Genomic DNA, 7,387 nt, shown 5'->3' on the forward strand with positions numbered 1-7,387 from the left:
TTACAAATATCTATCAACATCTGAAGTAAATACTTTTAAGTATAAACACTTTTTAGAAGGAGGTCTGTAGCAGACGGGGAAAAAGACTTCTACCGAATCTGGCAATCCATGATTTGATGAGGGCCATTATTTACTATATATATATATATTATATTATATATATATATATATATTATATATATATATATTATATATATATATATATATGTGTGTATATTATTATATATATATATATTATATATATATATATATATATATATTATATATATTTATATATATATATATATGTATATATATATATATATATTATATATATATATATATTATATATATATATTTCACTAACTACCTACTACATAATTCACTGATCATTTCACATTACTGTACCTAGGAGTCGAAAATTTGGGTGTTTTCTTGTTGTAAAGATATTCTCCTGACAATTGGAATATATATATATATATATATATATATATATATATATATATATATATATATATATATATATATATATATATAATATATATATATATTTCACTAACTACCTACTACGTAATTCACTGATCATTTCACTTTACTGTACCTAGGAGTCGAAAATTTGAGTTTCTTGCTGGTAAGATTATTCTCCTGATAATTGGAATATATATATATATATATATATATATATATATATATATATATATATATATAAATATATATATACATGCATACATACATACACAAACACACACACACAGTAGCGTGAGTTAAATAAGAATTACTTTTTACCTCCTCTCAGGTGAGAAAGTAGGGCGTTACTCATCTAAGTGAATACTAGATTCCATTAGCATCACTTAGGTACTTAGGTCATTGTTTGGTTGGGAAATTGGATGAAACTAGCTGCTGCACTGTACTTCATTTCTTACCTCCTTTATGGGATCAAACCCTCACTTGGGTCATTCTCTGGTTTGGAAGTGTGCAGTCTGCCCAAGCAACTCTTTTGGTGCCGTGTGAGTTGTGAGTGACAACTTCCTCCTATATTTACGTCTTGATTTTTTAGGTTATTCCCTTACCTCTTAGCAAAGAGGTGCTGGGATCAACTCTGACGAATGGTAGAAATATATATATATATATATATATATATATATATATATATATATATATATATATATATATATATATATATATATATATATACATATATATGTATAACAGAATCACGAAAGTTAGGAACGTGATAAATCCATAAATAAAGATAAATGCCACGAAGGAAAAATAAACGAAGGAGTCTGCGAGATCTTTCGGCTTAAAAGCCCTTTACTGAAGCAGATACCTGCTTCAGTAAAGGGCTTTTAAGCCGAAAGATCTCGCAGACTCCTTCGTTTATTTTTCCTTCGTGGCATTTATCTTTATATATATATATATATATATACACACACACATACTACATACATACATATATATATATATATATATATATATATATATATATGTGTGTGTGTGTGTGTGTGTGTGTGTGTGTGTGTGCAAGTGTGTGAATGTGAAATGGAAGCCCCAGCCAAACAAAATTAACACAAAATCCCAATATTTCCGTAGACAGCAGTTCAACCCTGATCACTGGTGAATAAGATAGGTGACTAGTTTTTATGTAGTACAATTTGCAGGTCTTGATTAACAACTTTCCTGAACTAGAAATATTGATCAACTTGTTTCTTGTACTGTGACAGGAAGGGCCAACGCATCATTTTACCATGGTCTTCAGTATATTTCATTTGCACTTGCTACTCTCAGCGGTAAATAAATGAAAACGCCTTAAAATTAAGTCCTCCGAATGGTCGATTCCAAAATCTTCCTATAGTACCGGTAGCTACTTAAGATAGTGACCTCCTTAGCACGAAACCTGCAAAATCTCAAAGCATATCTTGCTGATCGGTTATGCCCATTGGCCTTTGTGAAATACGTCTACCAACCAGCGCGACTTAAATTTCCTCGCAACATTGCAAGATAATTTGTGAATACTCGAATTTTTTTTATTCAATATCCACTAATTATCGTACGCTCTTTGGTTTAGAGGGTCGTATAAAATAAACATTATCAGTCTGGAGGTGTTCAGTTATTTTTCCATTGCTTTGTTGTAAAGGTTTTGTTGCTTGTGGGATCTTTCTATTATATTTTGTTTACTTCTTGTTAGTTTTATTAGTAATACATGCAAGCTGAAGTAATTAAGTCATTATGGACGTGGTTTTATTGGAAATCATGATAACTTAAGAAATGAAGATACGAAACTGAAAGTTGGCGTCTTGTATACTGTAAATGCATGTTTCGTCTGTTCTATTGTGATCTAAATGTCTAGGAAGGTCAGTATTCCATCTATATCCCGTTCACTTTATAATTCAATAATTAGAACTGGTGAATTCGCCCGATTAAAAACGAAAATTTTTCTCTTGTGTGTTTTCCCAGAACGGAAGCATTCTATGAAAATATAAAAAACATGTAAGATTAAATGGACGTCGAAATTTTTTCTGAGTATTCCATGTGAAGTGCACGACGAAGCTCATATTTCAGCTGAACTGTTGTTTATAAAAGTTCCGACTAAGAGAGAGGATGTTGATTGCTCCGGATAAGCTCATTAATCTTATCGTCCCATCAGTGCCATGAGGGAAATGCCCTTGCCAAACTGTTAACTGAATACTTAGAAAATACAGGCACATCGTCAATCGGGACCTTTGTAAACGGTGATAAGTAGTTGCAAGTTGTTTAAAGGGATGTTTTAGTTATTAAATTTTTCGAGGAAGTTTTCTGCATATTTTATATGGTAGGATGAAAAGGTTCTTTGGAAAGATGACAGCAATTCTTCAAGTCACTTTGATACATAATATGCTCTTTTTTTTTCTCCGCCGCCGGTCGGCGCATTTAACCAATCACCCTTTCAAATTCTCGATTGCCAGCCAGACACAGATTCAATTTGCCAAAAACACCCGGTCTCTGACATTTTTTTTATTATTGTACTATATGCACTTACTATTGAAGCTTTATACCTGTTGCGCTCCTTTTACCTATACAATCGATAAAGTACCATTCGTTCTCACATTCCTAGAGCTTCCTGACATTAAAAGCGCTACACATTCCTTGTGTATTTTCTTTCAAGTTTGAAGATAACTTCGTTTCGACATTGGGAAGACTCGAACTCATGATGCTGTTTTCTAGATCCCAATATTATTTCAGTGTTCTTTTGTATTTTACATTCGCCCATATCACCAGTTCAGATACACTGCACCGAACATTGATCAGTCCTCCATTCATATATTTTTTGCTGTCCATAGGACACAATCGCACACACGTACGTATATATAGATACATGAATTATCTGTATATATATATATATATATATATATATATATATATATATATATATATATATATTGGTGTATGTGTGGGGGAGACGTGTTTAATCAAACTACCCGTGTTAGGCTTCGACAAGAAGGGATGATTGAGCTTCCAGATTCTTTAATTTCCATAGGGTAAGCTTCCGAAGATAAACAGTCTTCTTCAACAGGTATCGTTGGAGTGCATCGATACCTGATGAAGATGATTAGTATGAATACACATGGTGAACAGTGAAGTTGTGCGGCTATTTGGTTATATGTGTGTGTGTTTTCGTTTCAGTGTGTCTGTGTGCATGTGTATGTGATCGTGTTGGGAAGAGCGTATGTGCGTGTGTGTGTGTGTGTGTGTGTGTGTTGGCGCGCGTGTGTTCAACGCAATACCGTTTCCTTGACAAAACGTGGCTTTAAAAAAAAAATCATAATCACTTCCGTAGGCATATTTCGATGCCCTGAAACCTCTTACAGAACGTTATTCCTTCCCAGGGGTTTTTAGTAGCTACATTCTACTTTTCCAGCACCAACTAGGTCTTCTTGTCCGACTTCCTCTTTCGAATATGTTCTTCCCAAATTATGGCCGCGCTTCTTTACACACAGTCTAATATAACACATACACATACACATACACATGCACATACATAATATATAAATAAATATATATACATACACACACACACATATATATATACATATAATTTATATGTTTGTATATATAGACATAGAGAGCAAGAGGGAGAGAGAGAGAGAGAGGGTGTGTACGTTTATGTCTATGTGTCTGTTTATGTATTATCATCATCGGTTGTGTGACGCATTTGACTATTTTGTGGAATTCGTGTAGTTGATCTTGCACAAATATCCACTCATCTCCTCCAGCCTTCCTTCGCATTGTTCTCTTCCAAGCTAGTCTGGGTCTTCCACCTCTTCTATTGTACGTCTCTTTTGGTGTATGTACTTGTAAAACATAAAACAATAATTGAGTTTGGGAAGTTGGAGTTATGAACTCCATATCGCTAGCATATTTGGCCAAGACTCGGCCAACAATAACAACGTATGTTTATGCTTATGTTTGTTTATGATAATAAGAGGAACTCGTCCGTAAACTTTACTGGAGCAAACTCTGCAAATTACAGCGTCTTGACCTTTTAGTGTAAGATGTATTCACGATTGTTGTTCTTTATAGTTTTTGTAAAGTAATTAAGCTTTGAACGGGTATGCAAAAAATTGATGGCAGATCCATATTGTGATCTAAATTGCCAAAGAGACTCACCATATCTTAATTTGCACAGTTGTATATGATGCATCTATCTATCTAGCTATCTATCTATCTACTTAGTATATTCCTGGCTCCTTTGATTTTTATATGAAAGCTGAGTAAATCCAGGTATCGCATAAATCTCAAAGATATTGTCTTTAAGTTGTGGTATAATAAACGAAGAGATGAACCCTTAACCAGAGAAGACAAGAATATTTCAGCTGCAGCAGCCTTATAGTCGGACGACACATTTCGTTCTATATGAACGATTTTATTTATAAACTAACTAAAGTAAATTTTGGACGACAAAACACAGTAAGCAATAACTGGAATCTTATGTGCTGCATTGTTTTTAGGATAAAAGAGGATATTACTTAGGAATTTGTACATTAAATATTTTTGGGGCTATATTTGCATTAACATCGAATTTCAAAATCTGCAATATACGTTATGGGGGAGTGTCCTACTATTCTTTACCTTACGATTATCCTCAGTTTAAGTTAAAGATGTTAATTGAAAAGGTTTAGTAAATACATCTGAAAATTTAGTTTCACTGAATGAGTTCTTGCCTAACGAAACGTATATATACTATTTTATAGTTACTGGTTCTGTTCGAATATAGGGGGCATGCAATAAGACAAATCTCGTAAATGGAAGATATGCATAACGAAAATCACAAGTTCCAACAAAACATGGAACTGAAAATTCCAGCAATAAAAGCATTAACTTTTTTTCTCTCTCTCTCACTCTCTCTCTCCCTCTCTAGTACACCTCGGAAGCTTAACTGTTGATAACCAGGCTAGTGATGAAGGGCAAACTCAACCATTTCAGGTGGATGGGCGCCCGTTGAAGTTGCCTGATTTCCGGCATGTGGCTCTTGTTTGCTCTCCTGATTCATAATTGCCGGGAACGGGACAGAAACTCGGAGACACGGCGGAATCTCTCTGCCACTTCAGAACATCTCGAAGGATCGAGGTAGATGGATAGTGACGCATCGTGGGGATGAGGTGAGGGAACTACGGTCGGAGAGAGAGAGAGAGAGAGAGAGAGAGAGAGAGAGAGAGAGAGAGAGAGAGTGCGTGTGTATGTGTCTATATAGTATCTTAGAATAAAATAATGAAGAGAGGGTGGAAGTATTTGAGGGAGGGTAGAGAAAGATCATGACCTTTATGGTGTTAGAGAACAAGCGAGAGAGAGAAAGAGAACCTTACAGGTAAGGAATGTAGATAGATTATTATTATCATTATGAACATCCTTAGCTCTCAGTTTCGTAAACGTCTCTTAATTATTGCGTCTCAAATCGAGAAATATATGCTGCTTTCGTGAGAAGCTGATCATCTCTTTTACGTATATTTCGTGTCTTAGTTATTTCCAGTTTAAAATTAAATCTCGGAGCTCCTGTAAAATAACGTATAACTCTCTATAAATCTAAAATGATTGAAGACATCATGGAAATACCGGGGAATATGTAAGTTTCCTTATAAAGAAATGACATAAAGCTGAAGGTGGCTCCAGTGAACATTTTAACTCCCAGGTGGAGGAAAGACTCCTTGTTCTTGAAATAATCGCGAGACAGTTATACCTGAGGCGAAATTGTAAGAACTGAAAGCCCACCACTCCAAGGATAGAGAACTGAATCGTTACATAAAAGTTGAAAAGATGGAATGGTTTATCGTACTTTACTCTTTTAGATAAATTTCGCTTTACTTAATCTTCACTGGTGGCTTAATAACATTCCCATTTCAAATTTCAACCAACCCTAGGTAAACTAGGGGAACGAGATAAGATTAAAACAAAGGGTTATTTTAATCCTTCACAACCGACTTGATAGCATAGTACATTACTCTAACGTAACATATTTCCTTAAATAAAACACAGATATGAACCACTGCAACGCAGCGCTTCTGCTTTAATGTCATATTCCCTAGCACCCCGAACCAAGACAATCAAACCCTTCACTTCTGTGTATAATGTGGTCATGTAGTTAATACATAGATTATGAAATAAGATCAACGATGATATTTTTGAACAAACGATTCTATGCACTGCTGGATTTTAGTGCCGAAGGGAAAATAACTTAATAAACACATTTTGACATATTTACGAGAACGCGATCCTTTAAAGTCAAACGTTGGTCGTGCCAACCAGTGTTTCCCTGATAAATTATTTTTTATAACTACCATAACAAGAAATAAGCCATTGTAACCTGAGTGTACGATATTCTTGACGAACTATTGTGAATCACTATTTTAGCCGGGCAAAACTTTCTCACCCACCGAAGCTGCTTATTAGTTCAAAGTTTTTTTTTTTCCCCAGTTGCAGAGATAAACTTTACTTGGACCCGTCTTCCTCTGTATTTCTCATAACACTAAAATTACAAGTATCTTTTTCGTTCTTGCAATTTTTCCTCTCTCTCTCCTCTCTCTCTCTCTCTCTCTCTCTCTCTCTCTCTCTCTCTCGTCTCTCTTCTCTCTCATCAGAATCCTGTTTACGTTTCGTTGGTATGGATTCTCAAAAGAGGTTTTCGGGTTTTCGGAACCCTTAGCGGAAACATTCAAGCACAGGAAAGAAATAGTTCATTAAATTTTGCTGATGTATATAATAATTGTAAAGCACTTAGCACTTGCAGAGAGAGAGAGAGAGAGAGAGAGAGAGAGGAGAGAGCGAGAGAGAGAGAGAACTGGGGTGCATGGGGGGGGTGGGGGTGGAAAGGGGGATACATGACATTCTACATTTGATGGGTATGAATGAAAGCTTACCACTTTCAAGCATAAAT

Source organism: Macrobrachium nipponense, chromosome 7 (assembly GCF_015104395.2).
Source record: "Macrobrachium nipponense isolate FS-2020 chromosome 7, ASM1510439v2, whole genome shotgun sequence".
Taxonomy (NCBI): Eukaryota; Metazoa; Arthropoda; class Malacostraca; order Decapoda; family Palaemonidae; genus Macrobrachium; species Macrobrachium nipponense.